This window comes from Eriocheir sinensis, chromosome 39 (assembly GCF_024679095.1).
Source record: "Eriocheir sinensis breed Jianghai 21 chromosome 39, ASM2467909v1, whole genome shotgun sequence".
Lineage (NCBI taxonomy): Eukaryota > Metazoa > Arthropoda > Malacostraca > Decapoda > Varunidae > Eriocheir > Eriocheir sinensis.
In genome coordinates, this window is record NC_066547.1 from 6,752,703 (window position 1) to 6,777,706 (window position 25,004).

Consider the following 25,004-nt stretch of genomic DNA (forward strand, 5'->3'; position numbering starts at 1 on the left):
TGTTGGTTGTGTGGTGGTGGTGGTGGTACTGGTAGTGTGCTGTTCTTATTGGTGTGTCATTCCCCCATCTCTTCTTCACTCGTCTGTAGCACATCCTCCCACTCCACCATCTGGCTACACCACACACACACACACACACACACACACACACACACACACACACGAGAAAGAGAGATACAGCACGCACTCCGAATAATTCTTCTGACACTCTTGGAAAACCCATGCCTGAAAAATTGTGTTCGGGGCCCAAATAGGCAAAATACAGCCCCGATATGATATACAATTTCTCACCTCAAACGACCAAAGTTGCCGCCGTTCCACAAAACTTTCGTGCTGGAAAAAGATCAATTTCGTCATAATTCCTACCCCGGTTGGACACGAACCTCCAACTTTTGTACACGGGAAAAAGTCCGAACAAAATGTCCTTAAAATGCTCCCCCGTCAGCCTGGGCTTGAATTTTAGGGAAAGGGGAGAGAGAAGAACGCGATGGAGGGCTGAGGGAGTGCTATGGAAGGGGTGTGAGGCTGCTGGAGGGGAGAGAGAGAGGGGTGAAAGAGAGAGGGGAGAGCTGTGGAGCACCTCCCCTTCTCTGTGCACTGGCAAAAGTAGAGCAGCGCAAAAAGGTTTCCTAGTCATTTACAAACTCAGGCATTGGAACAAAAATGTAAATACCCGAACATTACGGATCAGATATATAAACAAGGGCCGGGTAGCCGCCTCCTCCTTGCAAAATATTCAAAGCCCGCTATCACAACAATTAAGGCTATGCATATTAAAGCACCAAGATGGCCAATAATAGCTAACAAACGACATGATAAATAGCGAGAAAGCGTAATCGATGACCAAAACATACACACGCAATTTTATTTTTTTATTTTCGTTTTTTTATTCTTTTTTCCAGGAGAGGTAGAAATCGTCGGGCGTCAATAAGAAACAAAAGAAAAAAAAGAAGTGGCTGCCGGATAATTTCAGCTCAACAAATATTTGCAATTAATCAACACAACGAACACCCCAATCAGGAGGCGCCTCAAACAGCCCCCGTCTCTTTGTCTCTTTCTCTACCTCTCACTATATCTATCTGTCTATCTATCTATCTATCTATCACCTGAAACTGACCTTTTTTTTGGCCTTTCGTTCTGTTTTCTTTTACTGGAACAGCGTTTAGTGGGCCTTTTTATTCCCGTTTTGTTTCTTGCCCTTGAGCTGCCTCCCTTACTGAAAAAAATATCTATCTGTCTATCTTCTATCTATCTCTATCTATCTCCCCAACTCTCCCTTACACCAACTAGCAAGGCAGCCACCCAGAAAAGAGAGGAAACAGCAGCACCACCAGCAGCCTCACCACCACCCCACGCCATCCCACCCCTCGCGGCAGAAAGGGCAAGAGAAACAGAGAAAAGAGGAAAAAGGGAACCCAAGATAAAGAAAAGAGAGCGAGGAGTTGTTGCGTTAGAGAAAATGGGAGCGGGGTGGCCGGGCCGGGTCGTCGCCACTGACGCAGACGACCTCTAACACCACTTAAGGATATCGTTTCCTCTCCTTTTACTCTTGCTCTCCCAAGTCTTAATGATCTAATTTGTTTACTTACCCTCAAAACACGAAATAGAAAGTTTTAGGCGCGATGGGGCGGAGGTGGGTTGGTCTGTGAGTCTGTTTGTCTGTCTTTCGTTGCTACCACATAAAGAGACCGCGAGTTTGAGGGAGTTGACGATGGAAAGACCAGTTTAGGGGAAAGGACTTTGTGTGTGGAGTGGCCAAGGAGTGGTGGAGGGGGTAGTAAGGGGAAGGGGATTTATTTCACTTCAACCTTTCTCTCCTTTTTTTCCTATTTCTTCCTATTTCTGTATCGTTTGGGAATTTTATTTTGTCCCCCAAGCGATCAGGAGAGATTCGTCGTATTTACACACTCGACCGTCACTCGCTGCCCTTCGCTTCCGGGACGAGGAGGAGGAGGAGGAGGAGGAGGAGGAGGAAGAGGAGGAGAGTAAATCAATACCACGTAGCTAGAAGAGGAGGAGGAGAAAGAGAAGAGGAACAGGAAGAGGGAAAAAGAAGAATAGGAAGAAATGGAGGAGGAGAGAGAAAGGAGAGAGAGGAGGAGGGAGAACAGGAGGAGGAGGACAACGAAAAGTATGCGTATGTGGCCACCAAGACGCGTAAATCTGAACATGAATAATTGTTTACATTACAGGACTGACGGAACGCCGATGCTCAGGTGACGAGGCCGATGACGTACGGGGCGAGAAAGGAACAGGGCGACGACGGCGAAGACGAAGGAGAAGAAGGTGGAGGCGAGGGAGGGTGAGCGGAAAGAGATATACGGGGTTAGGGAATAAGAGAGATGGGATGAGAGGAGGAAGGGGGCGAGAGGGAGCTGTCTTGGAAGCGTCCGTCCGTCACTCGGTTCGTTACTGTCCGCACCTCGATCAGCCCGGCAGGTGCACAGGTAAGCTCAAGACACCTGGGCGGGCGTCAGCGTCACCCTGGGCCCTCACAACACCTCCTCTTCACTGAGTCTCTCCACAAACTGCTCCTCGTCGTATTTAGAGACATGAATTTTCTTCCCATCCCACGCTTCAGGGGGGAGAAAAAAGTGAGTAGAATATTGGCCAGAAAATTTAGCATAAGAATTTCAGGGCGAAAAAATATGAGAGTTCGTTAAAATTCGGTCATTATGGGTCAGGTTATGACGCCCCGGGTAAGCTATTTTATAATCTATGTATTTATGCCTATATAAAATAGCGCAGTTTAGGTGACAGATTCGGCCTATCCATTTAGGCTGGATAATGGACGCCTGCTTGACCCGAGACAAAACACTGCACGGGGCGCCGGGTGGGCCGTAAATATTTGTGGCCGGGATGTATGGCTTTTTCCGACATGATATGGTGCTGAACGCTTTATTTAACGAGATGGGAGCTATTACGGCCTCGCGGGTGCCAACATTTCATCCATATAATGATGATGAAAAGATTAGTTCCTCGTTCAGCACTTTTTGTTTGTTTATTTAATTCTAACGCAACGCCTTATTTCCCTCCTGTCTTCTGTGTTGTATCTGCTGGGCGGCCCTACGTCTTTTCCTTCACTTTTTTTTCAGTGAGAAACGGTAGCTTTTATTTTTAATGGCCCCGCCCCGGTGCGAGAGCCATAAAGAACACGCCCTCGCTCAAAGATTACCTCCATTTGTGCACTTTATGCTACAATCTTCTCTTTGTAAGAACGCCATAAGTTTTGATAAAGGAGTAGGCAAAGTTGGAACATCGGTTACATTTTAAGAGTATCCCCGCCAGGTGGCCTCAAACAGAATCCCCGCCTACATCACGCCGGCTCATTACACTTCCACTTCTTTACGGCGCTCGTAATGACCGAGTGTGCCGCCTTGCGCGCCGGCCAATACGTCATTAACAAATTAACCAAACGTTCCTCGGGCCGCACTTAAGCTGCCGACTGTTCCCTCAAGTGCCGAACGTGTCCATATTAGCGCCAAAAGGAGAATATTTTAAGCGCCTTCGTCCCATACGTGCATTTTCATTTTGGCGGCTGCGTCTGGAGTGAGCGACGAGGGGACGTTCCTAAACTTTATCATTCTATTACAAGAAAAGCAAATATTGCGCGTGTAGTGGGCTGCAGGTGGTGTGACGGAGGGGGCCGTTTGGGCACGCGAGGAGCCCGTTATTGGGATGGACTGTCCTGATGGAAGGCGCCCGACACCGCTTACATATTTCCATACACGCGGAAAATTAAGACCAAAAGCCCCCCTTCCAAGTTTAATTAGAGGCTTCCATTAGGCTGGGAACTTTTCGGGAGCACTTGTGATTTAATAACTTAAATTATTCCCGCCCAGAGAGAGTAAGGGATTCCGAGGACGTTCGCGAGGATTTAGTTTCGGCTTTAATACCAGCAAAGTTAATATTAACACTGAAATATATAACAGAACGTTCCATGCCCTAATGTCTTCACTGTACAACTCCATAGGGCTATATTTACATAAGTGGAGGCGTGCGGAGGAGGAGGAAATATTTATCTGGACATATGCAAACGTCTCCCACGGCCCTTTAGTCATATTTATGAAACTATAGCAAACTGAGGCAAAGAAACAGCAACTCTGAACCCCTTAACGTGAATCATGGCCCAGCAGGAGGAGGAGGAAGAGGAAGAGGAGGCAGGAGGGGAAGAAGAGGAAAGGGATGGAAGGGAAGGACAGAGAAAGAGGGAGAGAGAAAAAGAGCTGGTGGGGAGGATCAACGACTCTGGCTGGCTAAGAGAAAACCCGGGTCTTGTCCCTTATATGTAGAGCACCATTACACGAGGGGAGAGGAAAAAGGGGGAGCATGAGAGGACGTCCTATTAACATTCCAGCATTACATTCCTGACGTAGGGATCTCCTGGGCGCCATCCCCAAGTTTGGAACACGAGACACGGGCGGGAGAAGCGGCAGCCCCTGTGACACCCTCGTAACTCTGCCTCACTCATTGTTTATAAGCCCCGGCCCAGCCTCCGCCAGGGTCTTCCTTCAGGAGGCTGCGGAAGGCTGAGGGAAGCTGGGAAAGGCTGAAGGGAGGCTGTGGGAGGATGAGAGAGGCTGAGAGAGGCTGTGGGGAGGCTGTGGGGAGGCTGTGGGGAGGCTGTGGGAGGCTGCGGGAAGGCTGCGGAGAGTCTATGGAGCCTACGAGGAGGCTGCGCGCTAGGCTCCTTCACTGTACAGGGTGAGATATGCGTGAGGGAAGCTGACGTAGGAATGTGTATTAGAAGGACTGTATAGCTAAGGAGTAAAATGAATGAGTATATGAGCCCTGATGCTGCTTCACTATACGGGGGTGAGATATGCGTGAGGGAAACTGGCGTAGGAATATGTATTAAAAGAACTATATGATTAAAGAGTAAAAGGAATGAGAGTGAGTCCGAGTCCTAGCGCTTCCAGAATAGATAAAATGTAGTGATATAAATAGTAAAACGGAGGTAGAGTGATATAGAGTAAAACGAACGAGAGTGGGACCCGACGCTTCCAAAATAGATAAAACGGAGGTAGAATGACGTTAATACCAGACGGATAACGACTTAATTATGTAAAAGCAATTGAAACACCAGTTAAATATTTCTTCTGTCGGATAAGGAAAAAAATGAACCCCACATTTTACACGGATGCCATAAAAACGAAAACAAAGAAAGATCAAACACTGTAGATTCGAATACAAGAAAAAAATCTAACGAACCAGCCGAATACAATACAGGGCCAGAGATGTACGAAAAAAAAGGAACACTATTTAGGGTGCGAAGAAAATACTTATTAAAAAACAAGACAAAAACTCCTGATTAGAAAGAAGGGGAGGCGGTGGCGGCGGCGGCGATGGAAGCGGAGGCGGCGGCGGCGGCGTGGCCCTGTACTGTATATGTAAAGCTGAAATTTGCATATGACCCCCTCAAGCCCTCGCCCCCTGACCCCTTCGCCCCCCTCAAGTCAGCACGCGCGAGGGGGCAAAAAGCTTATCGGTGATTGATCAGTTTATCTCCGCCCAGATAATGACGAGGGCGACGCGTTGGTGCAGGCAGCGGCGACGTGTGAATGAGAAGGCAGGATATTGGACCAGGGAAGCCATTTTTGAGATAAGGATAACAGAAATTCAATTATGGCTTCCCTTTTCCGTGCCCTTTAAATATAGCCGAGGGGTGCTGGGGGGAGGTGGAGGGGAAGGTAGGCAGGTAGGGGGTTGTGAGGGAGGGGTAGAGGGAAGGAGGGTGTGGTGTGGTGGGGTGTAAATGCTTGGAAATATTTATATAATGTTCATTCCGGATAAACTCCATTTTCGAGCACAAACCACCGGCAGCTTTAATTTCATTAGTCGAATTTTTATCCTCGCTGCATGCGGTGGGGATAATATATATACGAACAATTAACTTAATAGAATATAGAATAGAATTATACTAAAATGGCGACCACAAAAGGGAAGATTAAAAAAAAATGCGTACACTCAGTTTCAATAATGCCGACCGAAGTCACTGTAGTAAAATGCAGTACAGATAAATGCAGTAATGGAAATACACAATAATAGCAATAACAGTAACAGAAACAATAGTAATAATAACAATGATAACTAAATACATACGAATTTAGCATGTAAGAGAAGAAGACAATGAAGAAAATGAACAAAAGAACAGGAAGAAGAAAAGGAAAAGAGGACAGTAGATGAAAAGAAGAGTAATAAAAATAAAAGGTAAAATCAAGAACATGAAAAGAAAAACAACAACAAGCACTTCTTACCTGCCAGGAGACGCACGAAGCCTGGAAAGAGAAGAAAAACAAACCCTTAGTAACCAGAAACACACAAAACACTACAACAAACACAACCTGAAACACACCCACTGCAAACACCTACACAAACAAGACCCACAAAAAAATGAAGTAGGCACCCTTACAACCCTACCTTCCCTTCCTAACCATCCCATTTCTTTCTCACCTTCCTATCCCTTCCTAACCATCCCATTCCTTTCTCATCTTCCCACCCCTTCTCACCCTTTCCCCATCCCTTCCTCACCTTTCCATCCCTTCCAAACCATCCCATTCTTTTTCACCTTCCCGCCCCTTCTCACCCTTTTCCCACCCCTTCTCACCCCTTTCCTCTTCCTCCAACCCCTCCCTGCACTTTCACCCTCACCCTCGAAGCACCGATCAAGACATACTCGAAGAAGGAGAAGGAAGGGAGAAGCGGCGACGTCAACACGGAGCCTCAAAGGGGGAACTAATAAGAGGCTCAGATAAGGCGCCGCCCATGCATGCTCCGCCTCGGCATTAGGGCGTCAGAGGGTGTCTAGGGGATACTACTCAATTTTTGCAGGGCTGAGAAACGTCTGAAGAAGGGGCGGGAGGAGGGCGGAAGGGAAGGGCAGAAGGAAGGAGGGCGGGAAACAGCCTTATGCAAACACACTTACACACACACGTACACGCTTTCGTATTCGTTGTATTCTAAACGCTTTACTCGGGGTGAAATTATTGAGGCGAATTTGCCGTCCAGTATTCAAATTGCAGGCGGGGTTATGCAATTGAGCCTCGTTACCCGGGCCATCTGATTTGTTGATTTGACGTCCCTTTGCTTATATTTGTCCAGCAGGTAACGCACGACGGACAAGCTGTAATTTCCTCGATGGCGCTAATAGGGTGTTGGGGCCTTTGTTTTCCTCGTTTGGCTTCTCTCTGAGTGTTGTTTTTTTCTCTTAAGTTTTATCCCGTCCGTGTGTGTGTGTGTGTGTGTGTGTGTGTGTGTGTGTGTGTAATGTGTGTGTAATCCATGAATGTTACGCTCCTGTTGTTTTTCGTTTTCTTTTTTTTTTTTTTTTGGGGGGGGGTCTGGAATTTTGCATCGCCAGTGACTTAGCCTAGAATCCGTAATTACCTGGGAACAGTGACTTCGGGGCTGCCAAAAAAAAAAGGAAAGATCATTAAGTGTTTGTAAATAAGTTAAATAATATGCAAAACTAACGGTTAATTATTCTTTCTTTTTGCTTTTTGCTTTAACTTTCTTTTACCGAATCGTTAAGTTACTAATACAATACCTCCTCTACGTCCTCCTCATCTTCCTCCTCCTCCTCTTCTCTACCCTAATGTAATATCTCCTTCTCTTTTCCCCTTCAAACCCTTTCATCCCGTTTCATCCCCTTCATCCATTGTCAGGAGTAGCCGGCCCCCTCCTGGACGTCCCCTGCACCCCCTCCTTCGGCTCCATGACAGTCCTTTGTTACGTCTCCCCTTTGTCACTTCTCCTTGTCCTCCGTGTCACTCCTCCCCTCCCTGTCATGCACACATCTCCATATTACCCCTTCCCTTCGCCCCCCTCCCCCCCCTTCGTGAAGTCGCCCCTCATACCATGTTATTTTCCTTTCCCATGTCCCCGCATCGCAGTCGTTCTTTCCCACTCCTTCTCCCCTCCCTATTCCATGCAAGTCCTCCTCGTATTCCCCGTTTTACTCTCTCCCTCTCTCTCTCACCCCTTCCACTAGTACCCTTCCCCTTCTTTTTCTCACGATGCCCCCCAACATGACCCCTCCCCTTCCCCTTCCAATTCCAAGCAAGATTCCCTTTCACCCCTTCCACTAGAACCCTTCCCCTTGTTTTTCTCACGATGCCCCCCTCACATGCCCCCTTCCTTTCCCAGATCCTTCCCTTTTTTTATAATTCATACCCCTCCCTCCTCCTCTCCCCTTGCAAGCGTTACCCTCAATTCAAGCAGTACCCCCTTTAGCTCCCCCATCCCCCCTCTCTGCGTTCTCTCACCCCTCTCACCCATTTCCCTTGTATGCTTTCGACATGCAACCATTTCCCTTATCTCAATCCTCCCCCTTTTCCCCACCTAGTCTCTAATCCTTACTATCACACCGCATCCCCTCCCTTCCCCAAGCGTCAACCCTTCCCTCCTCCTCCCTCCTCCCTCCCCCCCAGGGCATATAACAACTGTTCCCGTGCCCGTGTGAATAGTCCGGGGAAGCGGAGTGGAATGAGAGAGTGTGTGTCCTTTATTTTATTCATTTTTATCCTCGCCAGCGAAAACTATGTCCCGCTTCTCCCCCTTTGATGATTTTTAAGTTACTCGCGTCGTGATTTTCGTTCCTCTTCTCAGCTGTGACTTTACGGCTTCCCTGTGAGGTCTTGCGTTAATATGGCGAGTTACTATCGCATGCGGAATCCGAGTAATAATATTTTAGAGGCGAAGTAAAAAGTAGTGGTAAAAAAAAGTTAGATTGGAGTACCGCATTGAGATTAAAACTTGTAAAACTTAACGAGTGACTGACGAAAAGAAGTAAGCTATTAAGGGTTAAAACATTACGAATAAACACACATTTCATAAAACATCGTAAGAAAGAAAAATAGTTGCAGAAAAAATTAGACTGGAGTAAGGCGTTGAAATTAAAACTGAAAAAAATAAGTACCTGATGAACAAAAAAAAACAGGGACGTAGACATAGAACAAAACATCACAAACAAACAAACACTTCATCAAACATCGTAAACAAGAACAAAAAAAAAAACACTCATAACAATCAAACATCCCTTCACCAAACAATGAACCTGAGTGAAAAAAAAATGAACCTGATAAGAAAGGAGGAAGGAGAGAGAGAGGGCAAAAAAAAGGGGAAAAAAAATGAAGAGCAGGAAAGAGGAGGAGGAGGAGGAAGAGGAGGAGGAGGAGGAAGAAGAAGAGATATTGAGCCGCAATAACGCACGTCTTCATTTTCACCATTATCACGCTCGCCTCCACCGCCTCATCATCTGCCCCTTTCTTTCTTTTCTTGGCGACTCGGACTGAAGAAAGAGGAGGAGGAGGAGGAGGAGGAGGAGGAGGAGGAGGAGGAATGCCACCAAAGCCAAGCCATTTCTCAAGCATTTACTATTGTCCTACACATCACCGCTGAGACACGCACAAAGGAACTCTCTCTCTCTCTCTCTCTCTCTCTCTCTGACTGTGTATGTGTGCGTGTGTGTGTGTGTGTGTGTGTGTGTGTGTACGAGTCTATATTTTTTTCTTTTTTTCTCTCCCTTTTATATATTTCGCGCTGTCTTCTTTTCATTTTTTTATCTGCACCTCTTTCATCACCTCCACTTGGCTTTGTTTCCATTGTTCGGTTCCTTTGTCTGGGTCTCTCTCTCTCTCTCTCTCTCTCTCACGCGCACACACACACACACACCCACACACACACGTTCTCGCTCTCGCTCACTCTCGCGTATAATTTTCCCAATCAGCAGTGTTTGCTTCCAATTAGGGATTTCTTCATTAGCGGATTATGTTTACGGACACAATCAGCAGCACTACGGAATGACGGACGAGATCAAGAGATTAACGAGGAAAGAAAAAACAAACAAACAAACAGAAGCCAAACAGTCTCGCTCTGAAAACTTTAAAAAAATATTCTGAAATTCACGAAGGTTTTAGCAAAGTAACGACGCTAACCGAAACAACGCAGTCAACCTCAAACATTAGAAAATATTAAAAAAAAGCATATCGTTATCATACTAAAAAAAAACTGATGATGAAGCTAAAGATTGAAGGGAATAAAAAAAAAAACGAAGAGGAGGAGGAGGAAGAGGAGGGGAAGGAGGAAGATAAATACACAAAGAAATATTATGTTTGCCTGTTTTTTCTTTATTTACCAACTCGAAAAAGTGATAAAGTGCAAAATAAGAAATAAGAGCAGTAAAGAGAGAAAGGGGAGGATGCATAGAAGAAGAGAAGGAGGAGGACAACGAGGAAAACGAGGAGGACAATCAAGGTGGTGGAGGAACAACAAAGGGAAAAAAAGAGAAGAAGAACGAAGAGGAGGAGGAGGAGGAAGATAAATATTACATGTAGGAAGAAGAGGAAAAGGAAAATAAAAAGGTGGAGGAAAAAGATGGGAAATGGGGGAAGAGAATGAACAGGAAAACAGGTAGACAAGAAGGAAGATGAGGAATAGAGGAAGATGAGGAGCCGAGGAAGCAAAGTAGGAATAGGAAATGAAAATAAAGAAGAATGAGGAAACAAAAGAGCAGGATGAAGAAAAAAGAATGGAGGAAAAGAATGAATAGGGAAGTAAGGATAAGCTAAGAGGGCTGGGAAAGAAAAGGAAGGAAATGAAAAAAGAGGAGGAAGAGGACGAGAAAGAGGAGGGTGTGTGTAGGTGGACAGAGGATAGCTTCCCCTCGCCCCTGACCGGCCATTAGAGCCACGACGCATCTAATTTTAACCTCATTTCGAACAAAGAAGCCCCAGCGACGTAAAGATCGGGGGTCATTTGCATTAGTGGTAATCAGGGGCAGCTCTAGACCCAGGGTAATTAAGGGCCCTCACCTCCACTAGTCAAGGTGAGGGAGGGAAAGAAAGCTGACGCGCGCTCTGGACGGGGAAAAAAATAAATGAAAGAAAGAAATGGTAGCTTTAGACTTTATATATGGAGGGCTTGGTATGTTTTTGAGAAGGAGGAGAAAGGAGAGAAAGTCGACTCTAGAGATGAAGGAAAAGAAGGACAAGAAGATAATGATGATGATGATGATGATGATGAAGCTTGAAAATAAAGAATAATGTAAAAATGTTCCTGAGATGTTTATGATATCTATTGTTTCTGTGTGTGTGTGTGTGTGTGTGTGTGTGTGTGTGTGTAAGATAGAAAGATAAAGAGAGAGAGAAGGGGAGAGAAAGAGAGAGGGAGAAAACGAGAGAAGAGGAGAAACAGAAACATAGAAACACAGACAGAGAGAAAGAGAACGGAAGAGAAGAACGACGAGGAGGAGGGCGAGAAGGGCGGCGAGGGCGAAGAGGAGGAAGACCAGGCGGAGGAGGAGGAAGAGGAGGAAGAAGAGGAGGTCCAAGTCAAATTTATCCCGCCCCGTAAAATATCTATTCACTGTGCAATCTGCCTGCTGTGAACGGCCATGTCCCGCCGTTCCCCAGGACATGTCAACAGCGGCCCCGTCATCCCGCACATGCCACCCCGCGCCTTAATCTTCTTCCGCCATGGTCCTCCCGCGCATAAAACCCCATTGACGAGAAACATGGCCGCCTCATTCCAACTAAAACAAACTGTACAAAACATTATCTTAAATTCCGGGCAAAAATATCCTTCCCTCACCCCATCATAAGAGGCAATCTCCTGTTGACACACCATATTGAGTTAAGGTTCGCTGCGCCGTGTCTTGTTGTGTTGGAGTTTAATAATTACTATACTTATGGGGGTCGTTAACAATTATTTCGGGTCGTTGTTGAAAAATTTGACGTCCAGTATACATGTGTGTCGTCTTGTTTCTCTGGTTATGTATGTCTTTTATGGGAGAGGAAAGATGATGTGTATGTATGTATGAATGTATGTATGTATGTGTCTTCTATACATACATGCACGAACGTCGATGTATGCACAGCCCACCGGTTCTTATGAAAGTGTGACCTGTATGTTTTGGGGACCCCTCAAGCTTGTATATCAGAAGTCGTGTGGGTTTAAAAATGGTGGATGAGATGATAGAGGAGGAGGAGGAGGAACAAGGCGGGTGAATGGACGGGCAAAGACGTGACTGAGAATTGTCATGAAAATCCTCTCTCTCAAATACTCTTCAAGACCTTATACGGAAGTACATGTCCACCACCACCACCCCCTCATACTCACACCCTCACTCACTTTCACTCCCTTACTCCTTCCTTCACTCCTCACCAGCAAGAATCAGAACACGCTCCCTTCTTCTGCGCCTTCTACTCCCTCCCTCCCTTCCTCTCCCCCACAGCAGTGACTCAGGTAGATTGAAGAAAGACAATAAGACAACCCCGTGATATTTGTGATTACAGTTACCCGCAGCGGCACCCTAGACTCAGAGGCTGCAATTTGGACACACGAACAGACGGACAAACAGACACAGCAGACGGACAGGACAGCACAGAGAGGATGCGATTTATATCCTAATTTAGCCACGCACGATTAACGCTCGCAACGCCACCAATCAAGCAGGGGACGCGATGTGCCTCAATACTATACAACGCGGGGCGGAGAAAAACGCCCGCCCTATGGAACGACCAATCAGAGGGGCTGTAGCTGTGAGTCCCGCCAATCAGAAACGAGCGTTGTCGGCCTAATAAACACATGCTAGACTATTTGATGATCCTGCGAGTGGCCATCCGGGGTAATTAATGGAACAGTTCTCGTGGATCAAAACAGTGGACGGCGGACATCGCAGCGCTCCCCCTCGTCCGTCTGCTGCGCCTAATTCCTGCATGCATGTGACCCCCACCCACCTCCCTCCCACCCCCTGCCCACCCATCACCCACTTAGCTCCCCCACCTCCCCTTTCCCCTTTTTTTCCCGCCCCAGACACACCTATCATCCCCCTAACCCCCTACCCCTTTCACCCTTTCCCTGTTCCCTAAGCATGGACATTATCTCCGTATGTAGGGACAAATTTGTGGATATAAGTGTGAAAAGGGCGCGCAAAAAGGGGAAAAAAATGGATGTAAATACAGCAGGACTAAGTGTATGTGTCTATTTATCCTTGATGCACAGGTTGTCTGCCATACGAAACAGGCAAAAGACACACACTTTCAATGTTTATAGAATGTACATATGGGAACTTTAATGGCAAATGTCTTAATAAGGGTGGTAATCTAGTTAATCAATACATTATAAGGTCTCTGTGTTGTCTAAATAATGAAAATAATTATTGAATGATATAATTAGAAAATATTGTAGGTCTGATTCCAATCTTAAGTTAAAAAATAGATTATAAATTCATTCGCAGCTGGAATAAACAAGTTGGTGTTTGACCCACGCAAACCTATTTTCTAAACCTAATCTACTGACCAATTTGTGTGTTTTATCTACTTTTTTTGTTACCACCATCGTGAGGCTAACCTGTGCTTTATATTACTTTATACTTATTTAGTTTATCTACTATTTAATTATTTTTTCCAACAATCGCTATCAAGGCATTACAAACATTACATAACATTACTTCCTCCTAGTGGGGATCCCGCAAACAACGCAGCAGCTCGAGGTACAAGAAGGCCCAGCGAGAGCCCTGCTATCAGTGAACCCGCCGTGGCAGGAGTGATGACCCGCGGCTGACCCACGACCCATACACGTGTAATCCAGGACCCCCGCCGCCTCTAATTCCGCCCATGTTTTTGTTTGTGAAGTGAAAAACGCGGCTAAATTACTCTGGCAATTTGCGATCGACACGCGGACGGGCAATTTCTCCCTCCAAGATTATGTTTGTGCATCGTGGACAAGCGCATTTTCCCCTTATTTCGTAATCACGGAGCCATTAAAAGGATGGTTTTCAATTTATCTTCGTTAAGTTTTCGGGATACATCTGGAGAACCTCGTAATTTTGGGGGGCGGGGGAGAGGGGGGGGCTCTGAGGGAAGGTAGGTTGGTAACTTTTGATTTGGGATGATTGAAAAATTAAACTCTTTCGCCCCCCATCACAGAGGACATAGAGGAAAAGTTAATGATGTTTTCTAACGTTTTCTTTTGTTTTCTTTTCTGTTGTTGTATCCCTAAAATGAGTGACTGTCTACTCTGCTGTGACTTATCGTACAAACACAATCATCAGGAATTACAAAACAAAGCAATTAATTCCTCGATGTATGCATAATAACCTAACGAGACTAAATATTTGTTTCTCAGGTAAATGTTGAAAGTAATTATTGTTATGCGTGTTATTAATCATATTCCGCAACAACAGACAAGAGAAAAAATTATCAAGAAAACACCAGCAAGTAAACAAAAAAAATAACACAACATGGTAATTCGTTCCTGCATGCATAATAATAACCACCCAGAAAGGCTACATTATAAATTATTTTCTCGCAAACGATGAAAACAAAATTATCCCTTTTTATGGACGTTATTAATTATATGTCGCAGGAGGAACCAGGCAAAAGAAAAACAAAATGATAATAACAAATGGATTGAGCAAGACCCCCCCCACCCCCCAAACACACACACACACACACACACACACACACACTCCACCTCCTCTATTGCCGCTATGTCGAAGCAGGAGTGAAAAAAAATGATAGTAAATGGAGTGAATACAAGACCCTCCCTCACACACACTCCACCTCTGCCGCCGCCGCCCCACTCCACCTGACGATAATGGAGGCGAGGCTTGCCGCATGCTCGGGGGTGACGCCATAATATTTTAATCACACCGCACTTCCCTGGCACTCTGCTCTCATTGCCGCTTCCTTCGGGGCACACGTTTCCTAATTCCTGCATTTCCCGTGTTGCCGCGCCACCGTGTCCCTCATTAGCGCTTGTATTGAGGCGCAACACCGGAAAATTAATGCCTAATCGTTTCTAAATTAGGATGAATTATCAGCAATTAAGGGATTACGGTGTCCAGGTACAGGTGAGGTTCGGGGGAGGAGGGGGGCAGGAGGGGAAGGGGGGGAGGAATTACCTTTTATGATTTGAGGTCCACAATATTCATTTTTGAGCATAACACCTGAGCTAACTAGAGCGATAAAGATTTTGCGGGCCATTATTGCATTGCGTTCTCAAAATGATGACGAGAGCCACTAATTATATCGCCCATTTCTAATCACATTGCGTGTAATTAATAAGCGATTACGCCCCGAGAGTGCACCCGGAGAGCTCCCGGTCGCGTGATCCCGAAGCCGCCACGACCCGCTACGAATTAAGATGCTTGAGAAATGACCTGAAGTTGTCTAGTCACACACACTACAGCTCGCTTCCTTCGTCGTTAGGTGGTGGGTCAGGGAAACAGAAGAAAGAGGAGGAAGAGAAGCAGGAGGAGGAGGACGAGAGTTAAACGAGAAGACGAAAGTAGAGAAGGAGATATTGTGACAAAGAAATAGGACAAGGAAGAGGAGGAGGGAGACGAGGAAGAGGAGAGTAAAATGTGAAGACGAGGATAGAAGAGGAGATGAAGAGACAAATAAGCAAGACGGAGGAGAAAGAGGAGAGAGAAACCTTGAAGACGAGGAGGAAAGAGCAGGAGAAGAAAGAACAGAAGGAAAAGGAAGAAGATGAAAAGGAAATTAAGAACCAGAGAGACGAGGACAGAAGTAAAAAAGTGAAAACGAAGGAGGAAAGGAAGGAGAACAGAGGGAGGAGGAGAAGGGAAAAAGAGAAGAAGGAGGAGGAGGAGAAGGGACCCACCTCTTCCATGTCTCGCATCATTTTTACTCCTAGTCCAATCCTAACTGCTCTTCTACATCCTCCAGACCGTCTACCGCAATCTCGGGCGTCGGCGGCAGTGGGTTTCGGGCTATTTCTCCTCTCGGCGGAGTTGGGCGGGGGCGAGATCGTCCGTCGCCGCTAAAGGGTCCTCTAAGGTTGCCCAGAGCCTCGCAGGGGGCCAACTAGATCGATCTGTGACCCCCCTGACAAGTGTTTTCCCAGTATTTTTTGTTTCAGTCGGAAGATATAGACAAGGGCCCCCGCGAGACTTAGCTGCTCCTTTTTGTTCTTCTTACTCGAGTCTGGCGGAGGCTTGGGACCCATACGAGGAGGAGGAGGAGGAGGAGGTGAAGAAAAAGAAGGAGGTGGAGATGTAGGAGTAGAGACGAGGAACGGAGAGGAGTGGAGAGGAGATATATAGGAGGAGGAAAAGGGAGAGCAGGAGGAGGAGAAAAGGTGGAGATGTAGGAGAGGAGAGGAATGACGAGGAGTGGAGAGGAGATAAATAGGGAGAGGAAAAGAAAGAGCAGGAGGAAGAGAAGAAGACAGCAGAAGGAAGAGGAGGACGAGGGGCAGCACCACCAGCAGAGAAGGAAAGGAAGAAAGGAAGAAAGACACAGAGGAAGAGGAGGAGGTGAGGGTCACGAGAAGGGGAAGAGTAAAGGGACGCCGGGCAGAAAAGGGAAAGGGAAAAGTATTTGGTTACGGATGGCGGGGCAGAGCAAGAGAGAGGACGGCACGCAGGCCATGCTGCACACGAGGAGGTGACGGAGAGGACCAGGGGGGGAGGGAGGGGGGGAGGGCGGAGGAGAGAGAGAGAGAGAGAGAGAGAGAGAGAGAGAGAGAGAGAGAGAGAGAGAGAGAGAGAGAGAGAGAGAGAGAGAGAGAGAGAGAGACAGACAGACAGACAGACAGATAGACAGACAGATAGACAGACAGACAGACAGACAGAAAGAGAGACAGACAGACAAAGACAGAGACACAGAGCGACAGAGACACAGACAGACAAAGAGACAGACAGACAGAGACACAGAGCGACAGACAAACAGAGGCAGACAGAGAGAGACACAGACAAAGACACAGACAGACACACAAAAACAGAGAGAGAGAGAGAGAGAGAGAGAGAGAGAGAGAGAGAGAGAGAGAGAGAGAGAGAGAGAGAGAGAGAGAGAGAGAGAGAGAGAGAGAGAGAGAGAGAGAGAGAGAGAGAGAGAGATTGTGTCCAAGACCCACTCAAAAATTGCGAGATAAACTGCCGGTACAGGAGGGGAGGAAATGAAAAACATGAGTAAGAAAGAGTGAGTGAGAGGTAGAGAGGAGGAGCAGGAGGAAGAAGAAGAGGGGAAGGAGATGGAGGAGGAGGAGGAAGAGCAGGAGGAGAAAGGGGTGGAGGCGGAGAAAAAAAGATGAGGGGAAGAAGATGGAGGAGGAGGAACAGAAGGAAGTGTGAGGGAACGAAAGGAGGAGGAGGAGGAGGAAAAGCCGGAGACGAGGTGCGTAAAGAACAAACAATACTGCCAGAAAAGAACAACAACAACAACAAAACCACACATCACGCCCTAAAAAAAAGTAAACAAAAAAGCAAACTGAAATAAAAACAACCCCAACACACACAAACGGTAACAACAAGCACCAAATTAATTCCAGGTGTGAGCGGAGCAAAGGTACGCAGACAGTTGCCTCCGGTGCGATTATTCATCTCAAAAATAAGAAACAAAAATAAAACAAACATCATATATATACATTTCCTGTTCCTATGTGGCGCAAAGGTACAATTGCAGCGTTTGGGAATTAAAACGGGCGACTCTAAACGGCTCTGAGGATTAGTTGGATTTAAGCTGCGCGATGTGGCTGGCGGGAGGGGGCTGAGAGGGCTGAAGGGTTGAGGGGCTGAGAGAGGGAGAGAGAAAGAGGGCTTGCCGCTGCTGCTATACTGTTCCTGCGAGATGGACGGTTTTCCTGCCTCTGAGACTAACTATTTTCGCCTTTAAACTCAAACCGAAGATAAGCAAGAGCAAGGGCAGGCTCCTCCACATTAAAAATAAAGTCGTAAAAGAATAAACAACGGGCGGGAATAAATTAATGGCTCAGACCTTTCGTAAATATTAGTGTTTGCTTTAATTCTTTCCTCGTCTCCTTCCTGCCGCCCCGCGAAATAAAAGTAGCATCGTAGCACGGCCGTAATCGCGTGCTAATTTGAGCGTAATTCAGTTGGTGCCTTGTAACTCCCTTCCCAGGGCTACATTTCCTCATCCCCCTCCTGCTGTTGCTGCTGCTGCAGCCCTCCCTCTCCCTCTCCCTGCCCCTTTGTCGTTCCATATATCTCTCTCCCACCCCTCCGTTCCTCCATCCTCCCCTCCTCGGCCACCTCACGCTCCCCGGCATGTCTCCTTCCTTCCCATCTATCCCTTACCCATTTCATCTTGATCCCTTCCCTCCGAGCCGTCCCATCTCCTCTCCCTTCCTGACCCTTTTCTCCCCTTCATCCCCTCTCGACAAATCCCTTGAAACTCAGGGAGCAGGTAGCCTCCGCCCTCCTTCAGGAGTCCTATAACAAAGTTTAAAAGTATCAGTGCCAGTTCCCTCAAGGAGAAGGGCAAAAGTTTTTCCCATTCCCTCAGTGGCGAAGGAGCTATGGTTATTTGCTATGTTAAATTGCTTTAGTTTCCCATTCTTCGCCATTTTTCCGTTTTCTTTTGCCGTGTATTTGTGGCGTGTTAATGGAGGAAAGTGAGGTCGTGAGGATTATTGTCTTAAGGAAACTCTTCCCTCCAGCGAGAGACTTTTCCTCCATTTTTTTTCCTTTCGTCTTTGCTCCTCAGCTTAGATGTAGCACCCTGGCTCCTCTGCCTGGCTTAGTGTATTTTATAATTTTATTTACTTGTGTTGGCAGTTTCAATTTTTGTAAGATTTTTATCGTTTTTATTGCTACAATTAATATTCTTTATTTTATTTTTCCTTTTCAGGCCCCACTTCGGCATCACTCATTGTATTTTGTCTGTTTTGACTTTAAGGTTTAACAAATGCACAATAACAATAATTACACTCTGTTATTTATCATTATAATTACTACTCTTATCATTACTATTCTTATCATTATTATTCTTATCATTATCACTAATATTATCGTTATCATTGATCTTTTTCGCAGAGCAATTCACATGTATAGAGATAAACGTCCAACACCATGTACATTAAGGCATTTGTGAAGTTCATTTGGTAAATTGGTGAAACAAAAATGGCACAACCATAACATATAAACTGCCTGCAGTTCTTAATATTAACTGAAAGCGAGTCATATATGATTTTTTTTTCCTTTACTTTATCAATATCTAGCAATATCCTGCCGGCCCTGCATCTCGTATTTAATTGCCATCTCTTCCGCGTGCCTTTCAGAGCTGAGAATCGCCATAATCACGAAATCTATGAAAACTTCACACACACACACACACACACACACACACACACACACACACACACACACACACACACACGCACACACAAAAACACTTATTGATTAACCAACCATTCCAAAATAACCTGAAATTATCCAGAAATTACCAACGAGGAATCTGGAACGATTGGAATCCAGGCTGGCGGGAATTTTGCGCCACGTTGGAATCGGCGTTATTAGCACTGCCCTGAACCGCTATGAGGGCGCGTCTTCCCCTCCCCACCGCCCCTCTTAGGCCCTCGTCCCCCTCTCCCCTTCCCGCCTCCCCCAGGGTAGTTTGGAGTGCCCCGGGATTAGAACGGTTTGAGAACATAGGGAGCTTCCAGCCTTAAATGTTAGTGGGACTTAGGTCAGCAAAGGTACCTGGAGCCGTGGAATTTCGAGGCAACTACTGATGGAGCCTGTGTGTGTGTGTGTGTGTGTGTGTGTGTGTGTGTGTGTGTGTGTGTGTGTAGGTGAGACAAAGAGGCACACACACACACACGGCTTTACCTCAGGCTTTTGGCTAACAAGTTAATGGTTTAAAGAAGGCAGGGATGCTTACGAAGGAATATAGGGAGGAGGAGGATATGAAAAAGGGAGAGAAAATTGGGGGGGAAGGGAGGTAAGGGATCAGCGGAGGGAAAATTGAGGAAAGGAGGGGAAGGGACAAGAGAGATGGGAGGCGAGAGATTGTGGTTTTAGATGAAGGGATAAAAGTAAGAAAGGGAGGGAGGAAGACAGAAGAAAGAGGGTGGTATAGAATTGGGGAGCTTAGTGGAGGGAGGGAAGGGAGGTAAGGGAGGAGTTAGGAGAGTAGGCAGACTCATCTTTCCCCCTCATTTACCTGCGGGGGACTAATTAATGAATGCGCCACACAAGTCTAACCGGAGCACGAGGGGACTCCATGGGAAGGGGCGAGGCGAGGTAGATAAAAGTACCTGTACAACATCCTCCGCCTGATAAACAAGATAAGCCTGATCTGTGGGACCGTCGACTAAGCTATGGCCAAAGGGTGACTGGAATTAGTTCATGGAAAATATCAGGCTTATAACACGAGGTAGGTGAGAATTATGTGAGCAGGAAAGTGTATGTAAAGCAAGAATATTTAAGAAAGGTAAACCCCTAATCAGTTTTAAAAAAAAAAAGACAAACAAAGATTAAGTTCAAATGGAAATTGTCGCTGTCTGAAATCTAGAGAAAATTTAAAAGAAAAGTATTAAAAATCGTATGCCAGAGTTCGTGTGAAGGAATTTGTCAAGAAGAATCTCAGACATTCGAATACTTTTTCCGAGTAACGAAACATTTTCATGCCCTGAATAAGAATGCTGAAGGCAACTCCATACTCAGCTATGAACCACAGAGGGCGTCAAAGGATCATCCATCTCCTATAAGACTAAGTCAGTAATGTTTCAGCAATAAATCAGGAATGAAAAATATCATGAGCAAACAGGAGCGGTTTTTTTCTTCTTCAAAACTCAATATTTTCAAGCTAAAGGACACACACACACACACACACACACACACACACACATATATATATATATATATATATATATATATATATATATATATATATATATATATATATATATATATATATATATATAGTACAAACAGTTTCTCCCGTGCTAAAGGGCGGGCGATCATCAGCGTCTCCCAAGTGCAGCTTCGCGTCGTAACTCCTCTTTTCTTTAACTCGTGGCGGGGCGCGGGGAGGAGCGTTGCCGGTTCATCACTATTACCTGGGTGATTTAGGAAGCGCTAAAAAGCACTCTTAACAGCCTCTACTCCCAAGGGTCGAGCGTAAATGTCTTGAAAATTCATTGGGGATAGATAATTAGAATTTGGCCAGAAAAATTACAAGCTAACAGAGAGAAGGCGAGTTGCTAACGGGGCTGCCAGGAGGCCTGACTAATGAGCGGGGATCCTACTGACAATTTCACGCTAATTAGGTTATTAAGGCATCTCCCATTAAACATCGATAAAGAATTATGATAATGCAATGTAAATACTCCTCTCAAATGTACACACACACACACACACACACACACACACACACACACAGAGCAACCAAGCAAGCAAACAAACAAGGCACAACACACGCACATATTAATTTTCGTGCAAGTTGCGTCGCGCGGCCCCAGCTGGACGTTTCATGCCGGACACTGATCACCAGATTTGGTATATAACAACTAATGACCAATTACCACGCATAACCATCAATTTTGTGAGGAGAAGTAATGGAATTTCCCGATTAATGCCGCCCATACCGAGGCCGGCCAGCAGCAGTATCCCAGTTATATTTTCCGCCACCCCGACAACGCCACGATCAGCTGTAACGAGGCCGCCGCGAGGAACACGCAAGCAAAAAATTACCCACGTGCTTGCAGGGAAAAAAAATGAGGATGATTACGTATTACCGAAGAGAATGAGACAAAGCTTCCTGTCACCGTAATTATAATATGCATAACACGTGCAACACTAACATAAAAGTGTGAGGGACAACAATTAAATAACATAGGAAGCGGAATGTTGTCTTTCAATGAGCAAAGTGTGTACTCGCCCACCCACGCCCACCCATGAACCACCAAACAGCATTTAACACCAATAGCCTAGTCCAAACAGCATTTAACACCAATAGCCTAGTATCTCTTACGGTTGTCAGTCTTCCAAACACACACACGCACACACACACACATATCAACTAAACACAAGCCAAAATTGAATAAACAAATAAACAAAAAGACTAATTTCAAGAAAAAAAATCAAATATGGCAATGATATCGCGCTGCCAATCTGCTTGGTCATATGACGGATCACGTGACCATCTTTCTCGTTTCCTGAGGGTAGGGAGAAAAGATTTTGCGTGGGAAGGTGCCGGGAAGGGGAGGTGGAGGGGTGCCCGGTGTCGGAGGGGCGGGAGCCTGCCTCACACCCTCAGGCGGCGTGCTGCTAGACTCATCATCATATCCCGGTCATCTGAGAGGCCGTCACTCACCCCGCCGCCTTGCCCTGCCCCCCACACCCCCTCCATGCCTCCCAAAGCTCCCCAGCCTGCTACCCGACACCCCTGCCCGCTCTGGCCCCGCCCTGCCCTGCCCCGCCGGTCACCCCTCTCACCCAAGCTTGTTTTCTTAAAGGATAATGATGGCCTAGTCATTTTCTGGCATTTACGAGCCCGGTAACGACCATCAGCCGAGCTATAAACCCCGGTCGGAGTAGGTGTAAACTCTTTATGGCTATTTAAATGTTTGCGCTGAAACAAAAGTGGTTTAAACAGCGGGGTGCAGATGATTCGTGTTAAGGCTGTTGGGGGCAAAGGCGGCGAATGGTTTTGCGGAAGCGGGAAGAAGTCCGCCCGAGCTAATTTAGGGGAGTTTACGTGCCAAAAAAAAAAAAAACTAAACAGCTGATTAATGGCGTGGGGAAGGGAGGGAGGGAGGACGGGTGAGATAGCTGGCGGGCTGACGAGGTGACGGATTACCCCTCTGGGCTCAAGGGGCAGCGTCAGTTAGTGTGTGTTTAGCCTAATCACGCGTGTCACAGCTTACGAGAACAGTATAACATTGATGAACGGTGACAGACAGGCATAAACAAAGTAATGAAGGCATACTCCCACCCCGGGGACCTACCACACCACAAGGAAAGAAAGGAGGGAGATAAAGGTAAATATTAGAGGGAAGAGGATAGAATTGGGGAAGGAAGAAATGGGGAATAGAAGAAAGGAAGGAGGGAGAGAAAGAGGAAGGGAGGGAAGATGATAAAACTAAGGAAGGAAGGAGGTAAAGAGGTATACAATGGAAGGAGGGAAGAGAATAGAACTGAGAGAGGAAGAAAAAGTGGGTAACAGAAGAAAGGGAGGGGAGGAGGGGGAGGAGGAGTCGAGTAAATATTCACAATCACATCACTTTCTCTGCCTTTACTCACCACTCCAGGGCGCTACACCTCTCTACGGCCAGTCTAAGGATACCCCAACGTCACACGCAATCGATAAGATGCAAAAAATCGTGATACCGAGCGCATAACACAACACAAAAGGCAAAAAATACTGAGAGAGCGTCCACGTGTGTCCTCTCGTCACCGCCGATGTCCCTGGGCTGACGTCATGATGAATGGCTCCCCGCGACACGCAAGCCGATCTTCACTAGTCTTTATATATTATTCTCAATCTGTCCCTTTTGACTCCAGTTCTGACTTGAATCGATGTCGTGGGATTATTCAAAACAATCTCTCATACATGGAAGTCCCTCAAGACATACTGTTAGAATGTTAAGAGGCTACGAGGGTGACGGAAAGAGAATGATAATTGATAACTTGCCGCGGAGTGATACGGGAGTTTGTTTTCTTATATATTTAGCTGTTTAATCTCGTCTTTTAGCTGATGGTGGTGTAGAAACATGTATTTATACTATGGTAAGCTGAGGAACATGTTATGGAGTCCTGAGAGGTGCTGGGGTGAAGAATTTGTAAGTGATATTTGAGTAATTGTCGTACATCACATATTTGACTCCACACAATAGCCTAATATTCACGAGTTTTTGCCCCCCTCTCTCTCTCTCTTTCTGTGTGTGTGTGTGTGTGTGTGTGTGTGTGTGTGTGTGAGCAATTTAAATAGATCTTCCGGTAAATCATTCATCGCTTCTATATCACGCGTTCATAAATTAATGGTGGTTTATTATAGGGGTGTGATTGATGGGATATTCAGTACTTAATTATACATTCCGCCCGTTATCCCTGCACCCGCATAGCCGCTCACTCCCGCAGGCTGTCACCGCCCCTCGCCGCCACGACCCATCACCGCCACCGCTTCGTCTCTCACTTCATCTCAACCCCGTAATTGGAGCAGCTTTCCCCACGCACCACACACACACCAACCATACACACACACACACACACACACACATATACACGCCTCTCTCCATCTGAAATTGACCTCTCCTCTGGTCACTCTTTCTTTAATAGGAGACATGTTAGAGCAGTGATTCTTAAAACCTGGGTTCGACCGAACCCCAGAGGTTCGGTGAGCCAGTAGCAGGGGTTCAGCGAAAGCTCTCCGGAACACACTGCAATTTTGTAATTGAATTTGAAGCCAGTTTTCTTTCATTTTGTATTAATTAAAATGAGATTTTTTTTATTATCTAAATATACTCGAATTTTAAAGCCATTTTTTATTGATTTTCGTAAAAAAAAAAAAATCTTCATATAGTATATACTCGAGGGGTTCGTCTCCTGTATGAAGGTTTTTGTTAGGGCTCGACGCCTCTGAAAAGGTTAAGAACCACTGTGTTAGAGGGGGGGGGGGTTGTTTTTGTGTGTTTTTGTCCATGATCTGCTTGCTACCTTTACTGTAAACACACACACACACACACACACACACACCTCCGCCACCACATTGCACATCACTCCCCACGCCCGTCATCGCTACTCAAACATCATCACAACATCTTCAACATACTCACACTCACAACCCAACCACTTTTTTTTTTTATCACTAGACAGAAAATTATTACCATAGTCTGCATGGGGTTGTAGGACACTCACACACCTCTCTAAATGTTAAGAAATCACGATCTTTCACAAAATCCTCACTGCCTCGTACGTTCATAATTATTGTAAATGTGGGCTTCCCTTATATGGAAATTAATTAAATGAATATCAATCTTATATTATTGAAACAAAATTTGCAATCAGTCTGACTCAATCTATTTCAGTATTGTGGAATATTATCTCCATTGGACCGTAACGTTACTCACCATACCTCACAAAAAATAATGATGATAATGATAATGTTGTCAATTGAAATCGTATCTGACGTTTCCATCTCTATAACTTTTTTCTAGTTTCACTCAAATCCATAACGCCGAAGCATAGCAACCGCAAGAAAGAAAAAACAACGAAGCCAGGATATCAAATTATCAAA

At 45.8% G+C, this 25,004-nt stretch overlaps 1 long non-coding RNA gene across 1 annotated transcript in view; it reads right to left on the reverse strand.

Moving 5' to 3' along the window:
- LOC127008927 (uncharacterized) overlaps window positions 1–23,454 on the reverse strand; it is a 99,181-nt gene extending 75,727 nt beyond the window's left edge. The window contains exons 1-2 of the long non-coding RNA XR_007761464.1: window positions 23,012–23,454; window positions 6,258–6,278 (exon numbers count right to left, since the gene is read on the reverse strand). This is a non-coding gene — a long non-coding RNA (uncharacterized LOC127008927). The remainder of the gene's footprint in view (window positions 1–6,257; window positions 6,279–23,011) is intronic.
- Between the last annotated feature and the right edge of the window lie 1,550 nt (window positions 23,455–25,004).